The sequence below is a fragment of the Lissotriton vulgaris genome, chromosome 12 (assembly GCF_964263255.1).
Source record: "Lissotriton vulgaris chromosome 12, aLisVul1.2, whole genome shotgun sequence".
Lineage (NCBI taxonomy): Eukaryota > Metazoa > Chordata > Amphibia > Caudata > Salamandridae > Lissotriton > Lissotriton vulgaris.
This window is the reverse complement of record NC_141700.1, coordinates 147,264,569-147,289,195: the sequence shown is the minus strand read 5'-3', so window position 1 is coordinate 147,289,195 and position 24,627 is coordinate 147,264,569. Positions and strand designations below refer to the sequence as shown.

General features: G+C 43.8%; 1 protein-coding gene across 1 annotated transcript in view; it reads right to left on the bottom strand.

Moving 5' to 3' along the window:
* The window catches only part of LOC147673708 (uncharacterized), a 63,237-nt gene that overhangs the window by 31,828 nt on the left and 6,782 nt on the right, over positions 1-24,627 (bottom strand). The gene's annotated exons all lie outside the window — the stretch shown is intronic.

The following is a 24,627-nucleotide window of genomic DNA, read 5'->3' as shown; positions in this document are numbered from 1 at the left end:
TATAGGGCGTGCCACCAGGTGGTGACGTGGGGCGGGGGAGGTGCAGGGTGGGGGGATTGTAAAATGCAGCAAACGGACGATTTTAGGTAAGTAACAAACAAAAAAATGAATTACGAAGTGCGCGCTGCATCGCCAAATGTGATGCAGCGCGCGCAAAAAAATTTGTTTCATTTATTTTTTTCTTTACTTACCTGAAATTGTCCGTTTGCCGCATTTTACAACCTCCCTCCCCCGCCCCACATCACCGCCCGGTGGCACGCCCTATACGGGCCGTGGCTGCCCTCACCTGAACTATATCTTTACACCATATCTTAACTAAACCATCAGACCACAGCTGCACTAAAACACAAGACCACATCTCATCCATACCACAGGATTGAATCTGAACTACGCTACTCAAACACATCTAAATCAAACTGCAAGACTGCTTCTCAGCCACACCGTTCATCCACATCGCACTTAAATTATTAACTGAACGCTACAAAACTACGAGACAATAGCTTAACTATATCACTGGACTACGTTTCTCCCTAGTAGCACTGACTGTAATTAGCCAGCAGTTATGACAGAAAAGAGTCTACAGAAGCAACTCAAGTCAATCTGGAAAGTGTCAGCTCCTGATATTCCCCTGCTGTCTCTGTAGACTGCTTCCTCAATATGTCTCACTGTGAAAAGTTACATCACTAGAATTTCTATTCTCACATATTGTCTCCCCTCAATTGTACTGCCCAAAAATTCATTAATCAGTTCCTCTTTCCATGCATAATTTTCCTGTTGCTCCCTGATACTTTCTTTTGGATGTATGTCACTACCACGCACACTTTTACAACGCGTACCATTACAACGCGGTTGTAACAACGCAAGTCGTTACAACGACTTGCGTTGGGGGGGGGCGCAAATTAAAAAAATATAATTTACTATTCCAAGACCAGTCCCCGTGGATAGTAGGGAAGGTGTTGGGATAGTAAATTAAATGATTTATTATCCTTGAGCGCCACCTAGCGCAATTCGTTGTAACAACTTTCGTTGTTATAACCGCGTGGTAATGGTACTTCGTTGTAACGCTCGCGTTGTGAACGTTGTATACCCTTTTTTTTATATAAAAAAACAATGGTTCCAGAGGAACAAGTAAAAGTATATTTGATAAATACTGAACAATGTCTAATAATAATGTGAAGGTTACCGAGTGTAAAGTGTGAACCGAAGGAGTGGTTAAAGCACACTGAGGTGAACAGCAAGTGACAATTATGTGCTTGGTTTCAACAGGGGTATATTTACAAGGGAGTGGGAAAACGACCATATAAACAATATTCAACCCTTTACAGGATGGAGGGTCTCGTCAGGACAGGGACGATGTGGGACATCTGTGGGGGGTGAAAAGGGGGGGGGGGGGTTTGAGCTCAGTGTACTTTACACTTGGGATGCCTTTTTCGAAAGTCTTCACATTGATATATGTGCACTAAGTGTATTTAACTGTATACTCTTTGTATTCTTGAAAAAATAACAACTGATGGTAATTCAATCGGTGTTATGAGTTTTGTTTTTCCTTCCTACATCCTCGGTAACCTTCACATTATTATTAGACATTGTTCAGTATTTATCAAATATACTTTTACTTGTCCACTGGAACCATTGTTTTTTGATATAAAATATGTGCCCTAGTTCCTTAGTGGGTAGGGTTCCCTTGTTCTGTGTGTGGCCCTGATACTTTCTAGCAGGTCCCTCTGACATTCCACTCTTCCAGCCCTCAAAACAGATATTCCTCTTTGTAACTGCCCTCCATATATCGGTGTCTCCCTCCTATTTCAGTACTGTGAGGTCGGAAGAGGACTGTCTGTGTATCATAGTCCAGACAGGCATGACCCAGTTTGCAAGAGAAGCACTCAAAATGTTTCACACCCATAGGCTAAACATTAGTCCGGCAATAGATCTGTCAGTTGTGCATTTGTTTATGTTATGGGTAGGCCTGGGCAGATCTCGCAGAGTTTCACCCCATGGAATTCTGTGGAGTTAACAAAAAACACTGCCGAATTCCACGAGGTGCTGCTGAACGACAAAGCTGCACAACTATCGAAAAGGGTGCTGCTGAACGACAAGGCTGCACAACTATCGAAAAGGGTGCTGCTGAACGACGAGGCTGCACAACTATCGAAAAGGGTGTTGCTGAACGACAAGGCTGCACAACTATCGAAAAGGGTGCTGCTAAATGACAAGGCTGCACAACTATCAAAAAGGGTGATGCTGAACGACAAGGCTGCACAACTATCGAAAAGGGGACAAGGCTATCCATTTTTCCATTCAAATATCCTAAGTACTGGGTTGTGAAAAGTCATCTTAAACAGCTTTGTGAGGCAATTCTTGCCACATGTTCAGTGGATATAAATCGCCCAATTTACATCATTAATGAAGGAGTAAGTTAATTCTATCAAATCAGAGAGTCCGGTCATATAGCCATGTCTGAACTGGGGTGGCAGAGTGGGCTAAAGAACGGTGATGGATTAAACCCAGATCTTTTGACTGGGTGTGAGTGTTTGATTGACTCAGATGCTCCGTCCATCACTACCCCCTTTTGTACCGCTTTTGGCCGCCATAAGTGTGGCAGGGTATGCTCAGACGTGAGTCCCTTGCTCACTTTGCCACTGGATTCAAGCAAGCCGGGCTGAAGACAGCTGGAATGCCAGAAACTGGTCCTCGGAAGCTTGTTTCCGGTCCAGGGAAGACATGGCTTGGCATTTCGGGCTGGACTGTTCCCATGAGGCATAGGGTCAGACTGATTTGCATATAGCCATGTCTGAACTGAGGTGGCAGAGTGGGCTAAAGAACGGTGATGGATTAAACCCAGATCTTTTGACTGGGTGTGAGTGTTTGATTGACTCAGATGCTCCGTCCATCACTACCCCCTTTTGTACCGCTTTTGGCCGCCATAAGTGTGGCAGGGTATGCTCAGACGTGAGTCCCTTGCTCACTTTGCCACTGGATTCCAGCAAGCCGGGCTGAAGACGGCTGGAATGCCAGAAACCGGTCCTCGGAAGCTTGTTTCCAGTCCAGGGAAGACATGGCTTGGCAGTTTGGGCTGGACTGTTCCCATGAGGCACAGGGTCAGACTGATTAGCATATAGCCATGTCTGAACTAGGGTGGCAGAGTGGGCTAAAGAACGGTGATGGATTATACCCAGATCTTTTGACTGGGTGTGAGTGTTTGATTGACTCAGATGCTCCGTCCATCACTACCCCCTTTTGTACCGCTGAACGACAAAGCTGCACAACTATTGAAAAGGGTGCTGCTGAACGACAAGGCTGCACAACTATCGAAAAGGGTGCTGCTGAACGACAAGGCTGCACAACTATCGAAAAGGGTGCTGCTGAACGACAAGGCTGCACAACTATCGAAAAGGGTGATGCTGAACGACAAGGCTGCACAACTATTGAAAAGGGTGCTGCTGAACGACGAGGCTGCACAACTATCGAAAAGGGTGATGCTGAACGACAAGGCTGCACAACTATCGAAAAGGGTGCTACTGAACGACAAGGCTGCACAACTATCGAAAAGGGTGATGCTGAACGACAAGGCTGCACAACTATCAAAAAGGGTGATGTTGAACGACAAGGCTGCACAACTATCGAAAAGGGGACAAGGCTATCGATTTTTCCACTCAAATATCCTTAGTACTGGGTTGTGAAAAGTCCTCTTAAACAGCCTTGTGAGGCAATTCTTGCCACATGTTCAGTGGATATAAATCGCCCAATTTACATCATTAATGAAGGAGTAAGGTAATGCTATCAAATCAGAGAGGCAGGCTGGCAGCAAATCCCGTTCCTCGGAAAACACTATTCTTTTTAGGGAGACGTGCGCTGCTTCGAAGCACCTCTGAGCATCATCACTGAGAGCAGGCTGATTATTGCCTCCTCCGAGGTGTAGCGGATTAAAAAGGCTGACAATTCTGTACTAATGGCACTATTAGGAAATGAATGCTGATCTCACCACAGCCATGAGGCAGGCGCTGTACCTCTCTCCTTTAAGTGGACCCGTCATCTTCAGTCACCCCAATAATACTGCCATTGATTACTTCTGCTCTTTGGGATAACTGACAATGAGCTCGTCATAGCCATAGGTAAGGTGTATAATGATCATTAATCATGTCAGTGGACTGGTCTCACCTGCTGTGGCTCAACTACTACCAAGGACATGGTGGTATTACCCTACAACAACACAACAAACAAACATTTGTCCAGCGTCGCCCATGCACAAGAAGGAGCTCTCCTGAGTAACACGGTGTACGCTGGCCCGAGCATCCCAACTCTCAAGCATATCTTGTTCTCATTCCTCCTCAATGCTACCATACTTCTCAAAGTGATCAAGGAAGTGAGAATGAAATGCAAGCAACACATAACAATGAATTGTTTTGGGGCGTGATTGCTTAGGAAAGTAATAAACAAGTAATAAGCATTTTGTAGGATAAGAGGTTTTCTAGTAACTGAAATCTATGAGAGACATTTTGCTGTTTGGCTTTTGACATAGAGATTATAGCGACAATCTCCAAATGAGGGCAGGTCGACAAGTATGCGCTACACTGCACAGTACTGAGCTGATTGGTTAAAAAAAACGTCCTCTGTAACATTTAACAGAAAATTCACTGGCAAGCATGCGATAAAAGAAAAACACAAAACCTGCAAATTTCCTCGAACCTAAAGCAAAGACCTGGTGCTGTGGATTGCTGGTGTTTGCGGTGTTTGTTGTACACGCTGCAAGGTGCAAGAATGGCCTTTTGCAACACTTAACTGTACCACTCAGTCGAAAGAAACGGAAAGCCTTAGCATGTGTGTTATGCGCTACTCACCCTTTTCCTTGAAGCATCAAGTAGTAACCCAGCCTCAATTGCATTTCCATGCCTTACAAGCTCATGCAGCCTGATCCTATACCCTGTGATGCTGTGCAGTCTTGGAGGCAGGGAGGTCTCAAGTGCGTCACAAAACAAACATGTGATAGTCAAAAGCTCTAATAAGAGCTAGAGCACTAACACGTCAAAGTGACTGTCCCAGCGCTGGGTGTCATGCTGGTTGACAAGACTGCTTTAGTATAAGGGGATCGGTGCAGGTAAACTCGGCTACGTGGCAGGAGTGGAGTTTTTGCCAAACTCCGCACTTCAAGCGGAGCACAGAGTGCCCAACACTCTGTGAACCCCGCCGGCCGAGTAGAGTTCACCGCCCACCCCAAGTTATGGGCAGAGCAGATTTGGTTAAGTTTGGCTTGGCAGTTCAGCTATTTGCATTACCTATTGCTGCCAATTATTTAAAATATGCACCTGGTAGGCTTTGGCTCCAAAAGAAGGATATTTCTTTCTCACTTCATACTATTGATGGTGTATCATTTCACCTCCTTTTGAGTACTTTCACTGTAGTGCATGAAGCACTATTTTACATCTGAAAGGTACACTGAAACATGCCATATTAAATTCTTTATCTCATAGATGCATTATATTTAGAAAGCAATAATTTGTATGTCTCACTTGTGAAGGCAGCTGTCGTCAGACCATACGTGATCAATAGAAAAAGAGCTTTAAGAAGCTCTACTAAGAGGGACTTTAACTTCACTCTCATGTTGCTTAGCTTCAGTACAGCATTTGATTGGGAAATATTGTGTGCTTACTCTGAAAAAAGTGCTTGCTACATTCTTATAATTTCATGAGTAGTGTTCCCTCGCCCAACATGGCCACCCAAGTGTAATGACACGATGGCTTGCAAGGGGAAAATGCTTCACCTTACAATAATAGTATTGGTTGAAAAGGTTTCCCCCGCAACAGTTCACACAAGCCAGTAGCAGTATGGGTGGAAGTAGTATCATGAAGTGCTGACTGTGTGCTTTAATTACACTTCAATCAACACAACGTTAAAGAACCATGCAAGTGTAGCAGTAATCTTTGATGGACGCCATGCTGGCACGGAAGGCCTAATTTTGCCAGTAGCAAAATTATGTGATGATCTCACGGCAAACAGATGTCCCCAAAACAACACTATCGCTGCATCTTTGGTAGACAGATTCCGGGTGCTAATTGCTGTCTGAGTGTCACCTTAGGATTTTCAAACTTCTTTGTGCCTGCCTACATCAATGTGAGGGCATGGTTTCAGTTGGGCTTGTTTTGCCAGGTATTGGAGCTTTTTTTTTCTTTTAAAGACCTTTATTGTACAATTCCGCAAGGACACAGCGTAAGGCCTACAACCCCGAGTGCCAGCCGCGTTGTTCAAAATTGCTCTTCAACACTTTCTGAGTAACACAGCCCTTCAGCGGCAAAATAAGGTGTACTTAGATCAATCAGGTCATATTTCGGAGAACCTACAGGTCTATTATTTTTTGTTTTGTAACTGCAACAAACATACATGTGGACAATCAATACGACAATAATCCTAGAAAAGTTTTGAATATACAATTACATGTAATCAGGAATTACAAATATATCATCCAGTGTGAAATCCCACTATGCACTCTATTGTGATTAACAGTCCAACAATTTCAGATCCACTCCCCTTCTACCTCTTCATCGGAGCTGGCATCTTCATCTTCCGGTAATGGATCACACAGGTCCCCTCTATAGACATTCCAGAAGGCCCAGACTTTATTCCACTTACGCGGGCAACCCCTATTCACATATACCGTCCGTTCCGTAAACATTAACAAATCCATGTTCCTACTCCATTGTGCCAATGTGGGCAGTTCTGGAGCGCCCCATTTTGCGCTATGTCGCGTTTCGCCCCCATGATGGCCAATGTGCCCCATATCAGTCCGTACCTGGATAGATCATTTGATCCCAAATATTTAAAAGGCATTTGCGTGGTCAGGAGTTAGCGATACCTTCAGTGTCTGTGACATTGTGCGCATCACCTGACTCCAATAGGCCGATATGAAGGGACAGTCCCAGAGGGTATGGAATAATGTACCTTCCTTCCCACAGCCCCGAAGACAGTAGGGATGTGGAGCTCTCTGTAACTTATGTAGTGTGGTTCTCGTATAATATATACGATGCAGGATTTTTAATTGTACTAGCCTAAACTTAGCCGAAATGCCCACCTCCCTCGGGGACGCCAGTGCCTCGTTCCACTCCGTCTCATCCATGTCACCCAATTCATCCACCCACTTTTCGTGCAATTTTAGTGTAGGGTCTGACTGGTTGTTTAGCAGTTTTTTGTAGGTAAGGGAAGTGGCACTATGCTGCATGTAATCCGTGAGTAGTCTATCCTCTGGCGGGGAGGAGTCCGGGACTTCGGTTTCCGGTGGTATTGCCTGCAGCAGTGCATGCCGTATCTGCACATACCTATAGGTTTCGTTTGGTCCCAATTCGTACTGTTGCTGAAGGAGGGAGATTGGAACTACCGTTCCCCTGTCCCACAAGTCTCCCACGCAGATATTCCAATGTTGTCCCACTGTGTAAACCCTTTACTTCGTCTCAGTTGTCCCAGCGCCTTAGTGTCCCAGAGCGGGGTAAGCTTAGTAATTACACCCTTCCAGCCCAGCCCAGCCTCGCCTGCGCCGCATGCCACAGCATGGCTGTATGCTTTGTGGGGCCTATCAGCTTTGCCGCCTGACCTCTGTTGTAGAGCACTGAAAGCATACTGTCTGTGCCTAATTGAGTCCTATCCGCCCTGTATGCTGGGTCTTCTCGAGACGCATGAACCCATTGGTTGATGATTTTGAGTTGGGCGGCCCAGTAATACAATTGTAGGTTTGGTAATGCAATCCCTCCCTCGTACCAACTTCTGTTCAGTTTGACATGAGCAATACATGCCGGCTTGTTACTCCATAACAGGTTGGACACTAATGTTGTCACCTGTCGGAAGTATCTTGGCGGGACAGGGTAGGGTGAGTTTTCCAGGGCGTAAAGGAACCTTGGGAGAGCCATAATTTTATAGAGTGCAGCTCGTCCGAGAAGCGTCAGGGGCAACGAAGCCCAATGTTTCACATCGGTCTGGAGCCGGGCCAGAGGTGGAGTCAGGTTTTTGTCGAAGAATTCTGTTTGGTTATCAGTGATGTGGATACCAAGGTACTTAAAGGAGGACGTGGTCAGCAATAGTGGGCAGTTTACGTCAAGCAGGGGCGCAGGCCCCCTCAGAACGTATATTACCGATTTTGACCAGTTGAGAGTGTATCCCGACGATGTCCCGTAGTCGTCACACACAGCAAGTAGGGTTGGTATACTTCTGTTTGGATCTGACAAATATACCAACATATCGTCAGCATATAAGGACACACGATCCTCCCATCCCTCTTTCCAACTAATGCCCTTCAATAACGGTGTAGCCCTAATCAGTGTCGCCAGTGGTTCTAGGACCAGGGCAAACAACAAGGGGGAAAGGGGACATCCCTGCCGGGTCCCCCTCGCCAGGTGGATCATACGCGAAATGTGACCGTTAGCTGTAATGTGTGCGACCGGGTTGGCGTAGAGGAGACGCACCCAAGCTATGAACTTGGGGCCAAAACCCATATGCTACAGGACTGCAAAGAGGTGCCCCCATTCTACCATGTCAAGTGCCATTCTGGCATCCAGTGCAAGGATCACGGCTGGTTCCGTTAACGACGCAGCTCGCGCTATCACTCCATGCACTCGCCTAAGATTGAAGGCTGTGCTCCTGTTCGGCATGAAGCCAGACTGATCAGGGTGCACCAACTATGGGAGATGGGCCACTAATCTCGTGGCTAACAGTTTCGCAAGGATTTTGGCTTCAGAGTTAAGGAGAGAGATTGAGCGATAGGATGTGCAAGCTGTCGGCGGCTTGCCAGGTTTTGGAATCGCCACTATGCTGGCTGTCTGCTGATCCAGTGGGAGTTCCGCTTTCTCTTGACTCTCAGTGTACATAGCCAGCATAGGCGGGCTGAGCACTTCCAACATGAGTTTGTACCATTCTATGGGGATCCCGTTCGGGCCCACTGCTTTCCCTGACTGTATCGCTTGTATTACCAGTTGTATTTCCTCAATTGTGAGGTCTGCTTCCAAATCTTGGACCGCCTCTTGTGGAAGTGTCTGGATCATTATGTGAGTCAAAGAATCCAGGGCTGCATTTTCTGTGATTTCCCAATCGGGGGTGTATACCCTCTCAAAGTGGTCCGCTAATGTGTCTACGATCTCCTCAGGGTGTGTCTGCAAATTACCCTCACTAGTATACAACTGCTGAATGCCTCTACCACTCCCTCCTTTCTTATCTAACCAGGCTAACATTTTCCCTGCTTTGTCTCCCACGTCGTATATTTTGTGGGTCGTAGCCGAGACATTGTCAAGTACCTGCAGTCTAAGATGCTCCCTATACCTTTAGGTATTGGAGCTTTTGTCAGAGTCAACACTATGCCTGGGTTGAAGGGTAGGCTCCACGTAGACAGGCCCATCCTAGAGTTGTTACCCTCATGCACCGCAACCCATATTCACATCGCTTACCCTGCCTCGGGCCATGGAGGGAGCACAGAAGGTATTGCAGGAGCATCCTAGAGTGTTGGATCCTGGGGACCCCTCCTGTGGGCCTCAAGGGAGAGGACCACACATGAAGGAATGTGGAAACCGCAGTAGTTTGGGTACCCTGCCTGCGAGTCTTAGAATAGGCCTTGTGGGCTATGGAGGATGTTGCACATTAGGCATGGCAGACCCTTCTTCAGCCTAGATTAGTTGGTACAAAGGTGTAGAGGTGGAATGAAGTGAAAAAGGAGGGATGGGTCGCATTCTGCCCCCTCTTTCCATAGAACAGGACAGACGCAACATTTCAAGTAAGCATTTGCAATGCAATAGGTATAGCATTTGTTAGAGTTAGAGCTAGTGTTGTTGTAAATAACAATGTCTTTTGGGGTTGGAGGAAATAGATATAGGTACCCACACCAGTAAATAAATACATTAAAATTTTTTAAACATTTATCAATTCTGAAGGTAAAAAAGTTCCTGAGACATGGCATTTTATAGCACTGTCTCCGCGCAGCATGTGTGTAAATGTAGGACCCTCATGGTTGCGTTATGTGTGGGATAAGACCCCTGTCCTCCAGCGGCCCAGTTTGCTCCAACCTACGAGGTGTGCTAGCGTCCTGAATGACTTGTCCGGTTTGCGCTTCTCTAGTGCTAGAGGCACTCTTGTGGTCTGACACCCTGTGACAACCTTTGACTACCATTATTTTAATTGACTTTAGTGTGTTATTTTACCCTAGCCTGAATGTATGACGTCCTGCATATGCCGTGCTTCTCTTAAAAGTTTCTTTCTTGTAATCTCGCTGTCTTTTAGTGGGAGCTGTCACGAAGTAGAACAGCCTTGCCAAGAACAGAACATGTGGGATGTTCATTTGTAAGCATGAGAGAGAGAGGTGTTGAATGTACTTTTTGGTCTCGAAGTGCAGCGTTGTGAGCAGTGGTGCACAAATGTGCACTGTGTTGTACATTGAGAGACGAAGTATGTGATGCTATAAGCAGTGGTGCACAAATGTGCATTGTGTTGTACATTGGAAGTATTATGAAGTTCTTACTATTGGCTTTGACATGGCCTCATGTAGTCCTGTTTTCTGACACTGCCTGGCTTGAGCTTTATCTGCATGCACAGCCAAGCTTGCAAGTTGTTTGGGATAATCACGTTCAAGGATTGTTTTTGCGAGAGATTGTTTAATGTACCCTGGAAGGCTTTCGTGACCTTTGTCAAGATAAAGGCTGGAACATGCAAGACTGGAGAGGGAACGTGGGAACTCCTTCCTGCCATGGAATGCTTGCCTGGAAGCTGGCCAGTTTCAGTAAGATTCCTTTGGCTCCGGGGGGGAAGGTCTCTTGAACCTTCTAGTGTGTTTTGAGATTATAAAGCTGAGGGTTGTTGATTTAGAAACCGGGATTGTGGAATCTGAATGGGGACGGGCGCGTCTACTTCGGTACAGCAGGACCCCGGTTGCTGAGGGTCTTATCCACGGCTGTTAATTCCCCGTTCAGGAGTGGGCTAAGATGCAGTGTTTGCACCAGGTGAAGTGTTAAGTTTTGATTATTGCCATTGTGATGTTTGGCCAGTGGCTTTGATCATTTGAGCTGTTTGAGTTTTAATTATTGTCATTGTGATGTTTGGCCAGTGGCTTTGATCATTTGAGGTGTTTGCGTTTTGATTATTGCCATTCTGATGTGTGGCCGGAGGCTTTGATCATTTGAGGTGTTTTCTTTGAGATGTGTGACTGAGTGAGGTGCATATCTAAAGTAATGATAAGATGTATCCATATATATATTGCTAGAACTCGTCCAATGTTTTCCAATATCTTGAAGAAGACAAGAGCAGATCCGGTATTGTGCTGATTATTTTATTTTAGCAATCACCATGTTGCCATAACGCGTTTCGGCCGTCCTACGGCCTTGATCACATGTCAGCGCCTTGGGGTGGAGATTCCCCTTTTAAAGTGCTAGTGCTTAGTATTGGCGGCAATGGACATAGTAAAAACACTTAATTGTTTGCCTTAATCGCAGCATAAATGCATTATTCCACAGATATTATTTCTGTTAGATATCCCATCCTGGGATGTACAATGTTAATATTGTCATGGTTAAAATCCAGGTCTTTTTTGGTAAAATCTTTGTATAAATACATAAAATATCACCCTTTACCTCACATGTTGATATATCTGGAAAAAGTTTTAGTCCAGTGTTTTTAGCCAAAGTAACTAGTGCAAAAAATCCCACCCTCCCTAAGTGCAAGTCAAAATGAGTATATTTATATTTGTGCAACTTGTGTCTTAATAGTGCAAAAATTACAGTGCAATTATAGAACATCTTGCAGCTTTAAATCTTAAATAATGCAACATTCATATTTCTTGTCCAATACCTTACCATGGTCTACATCTGACAACTATTTGGAATATTATGAATCCTCAATGAGTTAGTAGCCAAAAATTGACAGATAACTATCTGTTATAGATGGTTGCTTCCCACAAATGAAAATATATACTTTTTTTTTTTTAAATATTTTTATTGATAAATTTTTCCCCTCATTTTATTTCCCCCCCCCCCTCCCCCATTACATGGACAAGGCACAATAAAATTCTTAAGGCAGCCACATACTCAACCACATATTCAAGAGAAAAGGGAGAAAAAAAAAATATTACAATATACATACTACATACAGATCCTATCATAATATATACACATACAAAATCATATATATTTACTTTCCATAATACATATATTCCTCAAAACACCTTATTCAATTCCAGACTTCCATTGAATCAGAGGACCCCAGATTTGTATCCCCAGCTTTTTGCCCTTTCTCCCTTTCCTAGAGTAAATAGCTGTTTCCAATTTTTGTATTGACAAGGTTTTTCCAAGCCATTGATGATACGTGGGAGGATTTGGATCTAACCAAGTTGAGGCCACAAGCAGTCTAAAAATCGCCATTGCTACAAACAAAAAATATTTACAATTAATTTGCCCGTTGGGGGAGATTCCCAACAAGATAGTTGCTGAATCCAGCTCTATTATTGTGTCTAGAGCATTCCGGAAAAAATTCCCAATATCTTGTTTTATCTTATCTAAATGTGGACAAGTAGAGAAGATATGTAACAAGTTGGCCTCCATGCTACCACATCTAAAACACGTGATGCCCGACACAGCCCCCCATTGAGCAATTTTCCATGGCGTATAATACAAGTGATACAAACTCTTGTAGTGCTGGGCCTGAAGAGACGATGAGCATAATAGTTTACATCCCATCTCAAGTGATTCAGAGAAAATATCTCTTTCTCTAGCTATATCTAAATCTGAGGACCATTTAACTATCCATTTCTCAAGATCATCCTTTTTTAACTTTGTCATTTCTAAATAAAATCTTTTTATAGTACAGTCATTACCTTTTTGTATGAGATCCATCATTATACTCCTCCCAAAGCCTAAAGCTCCCCCTTTTTTATTTAATATACAACTCCTTATTTGAAGGTATTTAAAGAAATGATTTGTGTTTAACATATACTTATTTTTCAGATCTATAAATTGTAACATACCATTATCATCCCACATATCACCATTCATGCTTATACCTCGGCTCTCCCATTCTTCATATACCATTCCTGAGAACACAGCCCTAGGTAGTGAGGGATTATTTTTGAATCTAGTGTATACACTATATTTCCCTATTCCAACCTTTTTGGAAAATCCTTTCCATATATTATAGGCCGCCATAATTATCTTAAAACGTGTTCTTTTAAAGTAACTTCCATCAGTAAATCTCAAAAAAATATTTTCGGCATTTGTACCCAAAGCTAAACCATATATAGCAAGCGAACCTGTCTTATCCCATCCATCCTTCTCAGCCCCCCCAATTAATCCAGCCATTCCTTGCAATGCTGCAGCCCAATAATATACCTTTAGGTCCGGCAATGACCACCCCCCTTTCTCCCTAGGAAGGGACATATATCTCAATGCTCTCCGGGTTTTACCTCTAGCCCAAATAAACCGATTCACCATACTTTCGCAAGTTTTAAACCACTTATTTTCAATTAGAAGGGGTATTGCCCTAAAAAGATACAGCAGTTTGGGTAAAATCAGCATTTTAATAATATTCACTCGCCCAACTAATGATAAATGTAAGTTCTCGTAACGATCCAGATCTTTTCTTGCTTTTTCTATTACTGGGGCAATATTATTATCCACCAAACTATCTAAATTAGACATAATGTTAATTCCCAAGTATTTCCCTGTCGGCACTACTCTTCTATCATCACAAGGTGTCAATGAGTTTTTAATAATCTGAGTTTTTGACGCGTTCAATGAGTACCCTGAGACTTGACCAAATCTTAAGGCCTCAGCCTCTACAAACGTAGTTGCTTCCGTAGGGCAAGATGTTATCACTGCAACGTCGTCAGCATAGGCTAATATCTTGCATGGCCCAAGGACTGTATTGACTGGAGTGATCTCTGGTGCTGATTCTATCTTACGTATTAAGGGATCCATATACATGGCAAATAACAGGGGAGAAAAAGGACAGCCCTGGCGAGTTCCTCTCTTAATTTTAAATTGACCTGTTATACCCCCGTTTATCCTTAAAGCCGCGCCTGGGTCCTTATATAGAGTCTGGATTGCTTTCAGATACCCTCCTCTAATCCCAACTCTGACTAGGGTCTGCCACAAATACTGCCAGGAGACCCGATCGAATGCTTTTTCCGCATCCAAAAGCATAACTGCCATCGGGTCTCCTGCTACCTCCGCCACATCAAATAAAGTTATAACTTTTCTGATATGGTGAGTTGTCCCTCTACCAGGGATAAAACCATGTTGGTTATCACTGACCAGGGTACTTATAATTCTTGCAAATCTTACAGCCAGTGCCTTTGAATAAATTTTGGTGTCATTATTCATCAATGTTATTGGGCGGTACGACCCTGGTTCACTCGGAGGTTTCTCTTTTTTTAAAATTAACACTATATCTGCCCCGCTCCAGGATTTGGGAATGGACACCCCATTTTGTGCAGCTTGAAATGTTTGAGTTAAATTATTACCTAAACATCCCCAGAAAGTTTTATAAAACTCAATCGGCAGCTGATCAGGTCCAGCAGCCTTCCCCGAGGGTAGAGCAGTCATCGCTTCTTTAATCTCAGTTTCATCCAACACGGTCTCTAATTCATCTGCATCTTCAGGGGAGATAGTTTTAACCTCGATATTCTGGAGATATTCATTTATTCTTTCAATATTGCTGGGGTCTTTCTCATCATATAAAGATTGATAAAACTTCCTAAAAACCTCCCGAATTTCTTCTGGATCTGAGTGTAGTTGTCCCTTTTCATCCTTTATTTCCTTAATCATCCCTGCCGCCGCTATTTGCCTGGTTCGTATAGCGAGGACTCGCCCTATTTTCTCACTGAACTCATAGCATCTCTCCCTTCTAATTGTATATTGCTTTGCGGCTCTATTAGCAAGTTCTTCCTCTGCTTCGCTTTTCACCTTCAGTAATTCGATTACAAATTGTTCAGTCGGCTCTCCCCTTATTACACATTTATTAAGTTGTTCTTCTGCCTCCAGTACTTTTTCCTCTCTCTCCTTATATCGCAATCTTTCTGTTTTCCTCTTGAAGGCACTATAACTACACGTTTCACCGCGTATAATATATACTTTTGAAGGTAATGTATATAAAATCATTACAACCTTATAAAATCAGATAAGTAGGCTGGAACAGTGCTGATATATCATTGTAAAATTCATAAGATCAAATTCATTCCTAGAGTGATGATGCAATGTACTAAGTTAAGTAAGAGCTACCCTGATATTCACCTAAAATATATAAATATATAAATAAAAAATGAATACAAATTTCAATATTAATATATTAAGTGTATTAGGTATGTTAGGGTGCACTATACAGGTGGCAGCCACAATATATCAGATGATGGAAAGTGGAAATAGTATATCTGAGAAATTCCGCTTTGATTTCTTATAGGTAAGTAAGTGTACATGTCTTCACTGGTATTCAGTCCTCCAGGTTGCCTGGTATCCATTTCAATGATATACCATGTCTCTAAGCGCCTGAGCTTTGCCTCCCTGTTGCCGCCTCTTTTGCTTATCAGTACTACGTCTAAAACAAAGTAATTAAAATGTTTAAGACTGCTACTGTGTTGTTCTTAAAATGCCTGGCAACGGGATAGCTTGAATCATTGTTTAAAATGGCGAGCTTATGTTGCAAAATCCTTTTATGGACCATCAATTTTGTACTGTCAATGTAGTACAGATTGCAACTGCAGACAGGACATATATCGCGAATTCAGTTTTACACGACAAGTATTGGTTAATAAGTTGGGTATTGTCACTAAATGCTGTTTTGTAGGACTTGGTGTTGTTTCCATACTGGCAGGCTTTACAGTTGGAGCATTTGTAAAAGCCCTTCCTGGTTGTGAGCCAGGTGCCTGATTCTATGTCTTCTGGACTATTTTTGACCACACTGTTTCTCATTGTCGCAGTTCTCCTAAATGTTATTGCAGGTTTCTTAGTTAATGACCCTCCTATGACTGGGTCTCCAAGTACTGTTTGCCAGTTACGTCTTAATATAGACCTAATCTGCCCTCCTTGTATATAATAAGCCAAAATTAGTCTAGTTAGCTCATCTGGTGTAATCTTTGCGGCTCCCTGGGGTTTAGGTATGTATTGTAGTAGGTCTTGTCTGGCTCTACTCCTTGATTTAGATATAGCTGCATCTATAGTTGTCGAATTATAGCCTCTCTGGAGGAATCTCTTCTTGCACTCCATCTGACTTTGCTGTATGTCCTTTTCTTCACTACAGATCCGCCTAATTCGATGCTGTGTATTAGATGCGGTGGGTGTGAACTAGATGCATGCATATATATATTTGAATGTGATTCATTTTGGCATCTGGGAAAGCACTTTCTGTTAGATAGCATTGTGTAAAATAGAAACCCCTATCCTTATTCTAAAAAGAGAGTCTTTGCATTTTGTAAAATAAAATCCTTTTCTAACGGTGTTGCTGTGTTATGTCTCCTGCTTTGTTTTGTTTGAGCCACTGTGTGGAAGATTCTGTATTATCGGCAAGGCAAGACAGCTTTCGTCACTTTGCAGTTGAAGATTTGTTGTATTAAATTTTTGATGTCGTACGAGAGTGGACGTTCTTTGTGGTTAATCTGGATGTATTACGTCCAGCCTATTATGAAATCAATACGTCGCCGCTCCCCAATGAAGCGCCAGCAAACAGTTTTCCTTAAAGCTGTAAATTATTTTACAACAATAAAACACGTTCGTGTAAATAGGTGATTTTTAGGACCTCTTTGTAGGACTTTAAAATCTGACCTCTGTTCCCATCGATACTGTTTGTAAATACAGAAATAAATCATTTTAATGAATGGATGGATGAAGTCCAAGTGAACGAGTTTTTTAAATCTGTTCTATGTGAGACGATATGACCCTTTCTGTTACAGAGTTGCACAGGAGCTGCCAAATTAGCTTGAAAAATATTCAATGGTTAAACTTAACAAGCCAACCATGGTAAAGTGAGAAAGACGTCAAGCTTTAAGTTTCCCAGCACCGGGTTCTCGACGGTCTTTAAGATGTATGCACGCGAGGGGAGTGCAGAAGAGCTCCTGTCAGGAGCAAGCCTCCGCCGTTGCCAAGGATGAAATAGCAACGTGACACTGGGGCGTGACAAGGAACACTGTTCTTCCAGGACGGGCAACGAGACGTGGTTCAATTGTTAGAACTCAACTGTGCCCAGGCGCATAACGCCCATTGGACTCAAAGGGCTTCAGCCCCCCCCCCCCCCCCGTCGTGTGTGGCAGCCCGGGATGAGACAGCTTCCCGGGCACACACACAGCCACACCCGACTACTTCACAGGTCTTTAAAAGACCTTTTACTTGTTAATGAGGCTTTGATGTTTTTCACCCCTTCTTAGAGCCCCTGGAGTTCCACTCTGCCTTTTGCTTAAAGAATCAGCCCCACCCCCGATTTTTTTTTTAGTCCCCCCCACCCAAAAAAAGTAAAGTTGACTCTAGTTGCGCCTCTGGCTGTGTCCACAATGCAAGATACCATTTTGTAGCAAAAATTCAAACCATTTCAAGCAGTTTGGATGGGTGTACAACTATTTTGTGGCGTTGCTGCTGCTGCCACAAAAAAAAATTGAGGAGATTAGCCGCCCACCCTCCCACCTTCCCAGACTATAGTACTCTGGAGGGGGCTGGGGAGGTGTTCTCTATATCTGACGTCCCCTTTAATACCGTCGAGGACGTGAGGTGTCCAGGAAGAGAGCTGTTTAGTGCAGTGACCCAAAGATTTTCTCAGATGCTCTCTGCTGGCACTAAGGAATTTCGGGTGCCAAATACTTTAGCTGGCTAGTCTTGATTCCACCTCATGCGTTTTTCATCCATCACCAGGCACTCCCTCCCCCTTTATTTCACACTCTAGCAGGTTCTTTTTCATTAATGCTCTCTCCCATTGTCATTGTTTGACCATCCTGCTCTTCCTAATTCTTTCACCCTTTTGTGGTTTCCTCTGTCTTGCTCTGGGTGAAAGTGTAATAAGGAGAAATATGTGCCAATCCCCAAAAATGATTGTGGGTGGGCCCCAATTCTACCCACTGTTCAGATTAAGCACAACTTGCCCCTGCCTGCCACAACCCTCAACTTCAGATCTCTATCACAAAGCAAGCAGTAAATAAAATCCCCTGCCTTGGCATTTTCTGAAGCCTACAGAATTGTCAAGAAATCACCATTAAGCCATTTGCCACAGGATATGAGGCATTTGTTTTAAAAAGTTTTCAGCAAAATGACGGCCGAACACCGTCCATTTTGTGACAGACACGCTTGCAATAATGTTACAAGTTGAATAGCCAGTGCTGAGGTCTTGAATTGAACATTCTAGTTCTAAATAAGTTCTTCGAGTAAGCCTAAAGCATACGTTAAGTGCGAGGACACATCCATGTCCAATATTCAATATATATATATATATAAATACTTTTACTTTTTGCAGTTTTATATAGCGTGAACTCGACCCGAAGGTATCAAAGCGCTTTACATGTGCACCAATTGCACAACGGACGGACGCATTCATTTTTCAGGCACGGGGAGATTAATTGATTTGCCCAGAATCACAGGATGTTTGAGCGTCGTTGCCGGGACTCGAACCCGGTCAAAGTCAGCCTTCAAAGTTGTCCTTCAGGCTCATGAACGATGGCCAGGTTGAGTCAAATTCTGAACTTTTCATGGCTTCAAGGTCTTTCTGACATTTTACACTTCTCGGTTCTGCGCTTAAAGTTTCTGTGAAATCTGATTGGCAACCCTAGCAATCACGTGTGACGAAGTCAGAGCCTGCGGGCAGGGAGGTCACAGACGAAGGACAGGTATCAACACTTTCAGACCTCCATCTGCTTTTGGCAACAAAGCAGACCACACCGTGTTTACTGGGATTAGGAAATACGCCTCTGATGATCCATGCAGACAATTGTCCCAATTTGTCTTGTGCCAAAGAATGAAGGTATCTGTAGCTAGGGTTTCATATTTAGGAGGGACAGGCATGACACACTTCGTATTGTTGAGGGAATTTGATAACGGTATTGTGAGTGGCTTGAGATTCCACTGAGATGTTCTATTTATTTTAACAACATGTATGCCTGATGTTAATCCTTTTATGGCCTTGTGCCGAATAACGTTTTTTTAACTGAATCGGCATGATGACACACACTTGCACTCAACTCAAATGAAAGTACATGATCTGGCCTGTGTATTTACCATGTTTTCTGGGATTCCACTAGCTCCTCCTTATTCCTAAAAGCTGCCAAGCTTTTTCCTGGAAACGTCAACGTGCATCCCTGACACCACTGATATTTCCTGAAAGTCGCTGTCCTTTTTTACTATTAAAACATCACCACATATGTTTTGAATTGTCTACCAAAAGAATCCTGGCCGATTATTTGGCACATAAAGGTCATGTTTCAAGTAGGGCTGGGCGTAGTTCACGAAGTAGCGCAACGCGAAGCTACGCAAAGTGCACTTCGCACTACGCGAGCTACGCGCAGCACTACGCTAACTGCGTAGTACCCTGTTCGCACTGTGCAAGATGCCGTTTTCAATGATTGCACAGTGCGGACAAGCATCCTGCCCTGTGCAATCATTGAAAACGGCATCTTGCACAGTGCGAGCTGCAGATTTCTGCCGCTCGAGTAGATTTTTACTCGAGCAGCAGCTTTCTCAATGTGGACTGGTAGTTTCTCATTGCGAGTTGTCGCGAGCATACGCGACCACTCGCAATGAGAAATCTGACCTCCCCGCGTTGACGATCGCGCCGGGAGGTTTATTTTACACGCTCGCGATCAGCAACTTAATGTTGCTGATCGAGAACGAGGAAAAAGTCTCGCCGGAATGTCATTTCGCTTGCTCGCGGTTGCCAACTTGACGTTGAGGACCGCGAGCAAGCAAAAAATGACCTCTGGACTACGCTATGCAAAGCGTGCTTGCACTGTGCTACGTGCAGTTCGCATAGTGCGAAGTTCCGCAAACTTCGCAAACTATGCGAGTGTAGCATAGTGCTTTGCCCAGGGTTCATTTCAAGAGCCCAGGTCCCTACAACGTGCCCTTTCTTTGCAGAGGAACGACCTGCCCCTTTCTGCAGACGAATAAACTGAGCTGCAGGGAGATAAGGAAATGCAACATGCATAAGTCAATTTTAGCAAATTATTGATTATTGTTTAGGTCTTTCAGTTTAAAAATTCATCACCCTAACCACGAAATGATGTCTCCACATCAGAAAGCAAATCCCCACAGAGTACAACTCGCGAGGTCAGATTTACTAACCTGTCATGCAATGCAATAAGCTTGGGCTGCTGCAGGTGGGGTCCCCTCTGCTGGTGCACAGACTGCCTTGTGCGATGCACAGTCTCGCATCATGGTGCAAAGGTGAGTGTACCCTGTATAGGGCAGGATTTGTACTGGAAGCATAACCATTCAGTGCAAAGTATGCCTAGATACATTCAGAACAACCCCATACATTGGTTGAGTGTTGGAGTGTGGGATCCTCTGAGGAATAAAACACTTTCCCTCTTGTTGAAGCCTGCTTGAAGGAGTTGTTAGTTGTTGATGCAACCCCAGGATGGTTAACTTAATAGATTGGACATTGCCTCAAAAACGTTGCTTATTTGAGCTGACCTGTCTCAGTAACGCTCCTGTAAAGCAAAGCAGCACAAAGGGGGTTTTAGCTTTCAGAAGAGGGCACCATTCCAGCACAAAACTTATTTTGCACTCGATACCTTTGCAAGACTTTGCGTCACTTTCTGTCATAAATCGAAGCTACAGAGTTACCTTATGTTGTATTTATGGAGATATCAATTACTGTGGTTACATTACTGTCCATCCCAATCACTGCATCTCAACTTCCCAGAATTTCCCTATGTTTCAAAGAATGAGAGATCTTGAAATGATGTTAGAAATTGGTATTTTGTGTTCCATACATTTGGTCAGGAATATATTCTGTGCAGGCATGGCTCCTCCATTTGAGCGGTGGAGCGTTGCCCCATAAGCCCCAGAGCTGGAAAACAAAACGGTCATAAAGTTTATTTCATTACCATTTTATTTATCAGCACTCCGTCCCGAACTGAGGGGCCTATTAGTATTCAAGCGGATCGCCACTGCCTGCATGGCAGTGGCAATCCGCCCGACAATAACCTCCACTCGCATCCCATTTCCCCCCCCCCCCCATTTTAGGATGGCGGGGGAGACCCCGGCGGACGGGAAGACCATCCGCCAGTTTTTCACCGGTAGGCAACCCGCCTGATTGCCTACCATGCAGAAAAGACATGCAATATTACGATTATGGCGGTCCCATGCGTTTCCAGTGCGAAGACTCTGCCATGGAAAGGCATGCGGGGAATGCCTGTGGGGGCCTGTTGCGGGCCCCCAGGGGTTTGGAGGGTGGTTGGCTGCACTTGGGGGGTACCCATGGTACCCCCCAACATTTGCATGCACAAGGTGGCAGGCATCACGCAGTGTCTGTCACGTGGTGCATGCAAATGCACAGCGTGCCCTTTTAACATTGTGGCGGGTGCTGGATACAGCACTGCCTGCCACAATGTTAAATATAGAGGATGCGACTGCCATGGTGGCGGTCGCTTCCTAATTGGAGGTGCGGGACCGCCGCACCACTGATGGCCGGACCCAGCAACGCTAGGGTGGCGGGTGGACTGGAGTCCACCCGCCATCTTAATAGACCCCTAAGTATGTGTCTGGATGGGGCGGGCCGGTGCAGCCAAGAGGAAGCGGCAAGGAGCTGTGTGCTTTAAAATGCACAAATGTTGGGCCGGCCAGCCAGACATGAACATTTTAAAGTTCTCTAACCAAGCTGTCTTGGACAGCTAGGTTACAGAAAGCGAAGGCCTCCAGTGCACTTAGGAATGCTGGAGAGACCTACCCAGTCCTGGAGCTACTTTCATGCTGTGAAAGCTGTGTCATGATTGGGTAGTGCAGTTTCCTGCATCGGGAGTGGCCTGGAAGACACCCGAGGGCGGAGGACATAGTGCCACTGAGGTAAGTGAATTTATTTTTTGTGCCCCCCCCCACACCCCTGCGCCACCACACTCGGTACAAGGCAGCCGCCACTGATTCTGTTGCATCCATGCAGTATTTGCTGCAGTGTTCTCTGCATATTCAGGGAGTGATAATGGGATATGGAGATGAGCCCAGTTCTATTGCACTCAAAGCAACATTCCAAGCACTTGTTAAGATTACATTTCAGAACCATCTGATAGAGAACCAGTGCTTTATTAGTAAAAAAAAAAATAACTGCCAGGGCCTTTGCCAGGAGACCACTGCAGCTTTCACCACCAATTTCCCCAATTAGCGCTGCTAATGTCTGTACCAACACAACAATTAATTGCCACTCTCATACAAGAGTGACAAATGAGACTATCCCAGGCACCCAAAGCGATAGCAATGGCTTGGGTGGCAGGTTATAGTCATTTTGAATGTACGTTGAATAAATAAACAACTGCAAGTGTGCCCCTCCCTAAATTAGACAAACAGTGCCACCATGTGGCAGACTGCCATTAGTCCCCGCGTTGACAATTAAGTGCTGAGCACCAGACACCACTGGCTCAAATAAAGCCCTGACTGAATACCAATTCACTGCCACAACACTATTTCGTATTTCCAAAATATAAGGTGTGTTCACATCAAAGGCACAGTAATCACTAATTACCAAGAATCATGATCCTGCAGCGCCACCCACTGATCATAGCTACCTTTCTACGTCACTCATTCCACCTCCTTGATGACACTGGACAAGTTCACTCTCATTCACAAACCCTGAGCCTGCCACAGCTGGCTGGGTTTCTCTATAATAACTGGAAACTCTCTACTGATTGAAGCAGCAATGCCCAAAATATGTTGATATTCACGCCACACCCCCTGAATAACATGACTGGCAAAATTTCCCACTTGGGTTGTTGGGAAATACATCCAATTTGGATCTGTTTAAAAATAACCTGTGATCCACCCTTTATGGGCCACCATTGGCCAAAGGAGGTCCTAGCTGTGAAATCAGACATGTTTCCTGTAGCTTTCTTGTGGTATAGATGTTTCTTACATGCCTACTCTATAACTTGTTGGGTACCCCATGGCTCCTTGGTGTTACCCATCTTCTTCAGTGTTTATGTCCAGCCTTTGATACGTCTTCCCTGCTCTCAGGGTCCTCTTTCCTACATTTTCACCCATCACGGTCAGGTCTACCTCAGATTTGGAAGCGGACTTGGCGTCTCCACTGTGAAACTCAGACAGTGTTGATTGCATTCCAGGCAGAGAATGGGCAGACATGTCAATCAATCGCCGATAAGGTTGAATTAAAAGGGATTGCTAAGAACACCTGGATCTCTGCCTTCTGGCGGCCTTCTCAAATTCGAAACACAACCGATTAAAAAGGAATTAAGATGTCAAACAGAGCATTCATCCTTCTGTCAGGAGGAAGAAGAAATTTGTATCATCCCCTCATTTGAAGTTAAGATCATCAAAGGATTTCTCCCTGGCTGCTCTGGGAGCGGTTGATGTTATATTTCAACTTTCAATAAATTCATCTACCATTCATCTGGGCGCACAAGCCCTTAACAGCGCCATGCTAGTCTAGAATGCGGCTGTCCATCCATTGGAAGCTGTGCATAAATCTGACCAGTATGCCAGCATCTGAAGTCTCTACAATGGCTGCCAATCAAGCACCAGGTGAAATTTAGAATACATTAGATTTCAAACTTTTTATTAAAAGAATATTAAATTATATTAATGCAAAATAAACATTTAAATTAACATAAACTAACTATTATTTTAGAAATAAATAAAACGGTTACAACACATTAAATTATTCAATCGATTGTTCATAACAATTAAATGAATAAAACTTAATAATTCAATTTATAATAATTCATTAAATGATTAAAATAATCCTACTCTATCATTTAATATTTAATTATTTTTAAAACATATTTGTTTAATTGTATAGTATTTTAACCTTTTTGCTTGTAGTTTAAAATTTGCATTTAATATTTTAATTGCATATTAATGTATTTAATTTTAAATAAAATAATTTTAATTTCAACATATCTATCTATCTATCTATCTATCTATCTATCTATCTATCTATCTATCTATCCATCCATCCATCTGCTCGCCCATCCATCCGTCTGTCTGTCTATCTATCCATATGTAAACTAAAACTTGAAATCAATCATTTTAATTAACATTATTTTCAATGGGGTATTCTTTTAGTGCCTGCCTCCGTTGTTTTCTATAGAAATAGTTTGCAGTACCCGTGAGTAGCCATTTGTGGTGCTGGCCTAACTCCAAGGCTGGGCAGGAGTACATTTACAACAATTTTTTTTGGTTCCTTTTTTGGCTGTAGTAATTTTAGAAAGTGCAGTTTGTGAATATCAATGGGCTTACTCTTTTGTGGGTGGATGTTTGTAAGGGAAGACCTGGCTTGGCAGTTCGGGCTGGACTGTTCCCATGAGGCACATGGCCAAGACTGATTTGCACATGGCTGGCTCTGATCAGAGGTGGCAAAGTGAACTAAAGAACGATGATGGGTTCAACCAAGATCTGTCACCGGGGGTGAGTGTCTGAAAAGTTTCAGCGCTCCGTCGATCATCTCCTTGTGTTTGGATGTGTGTGTTTGCCTGTTCCTCCATAA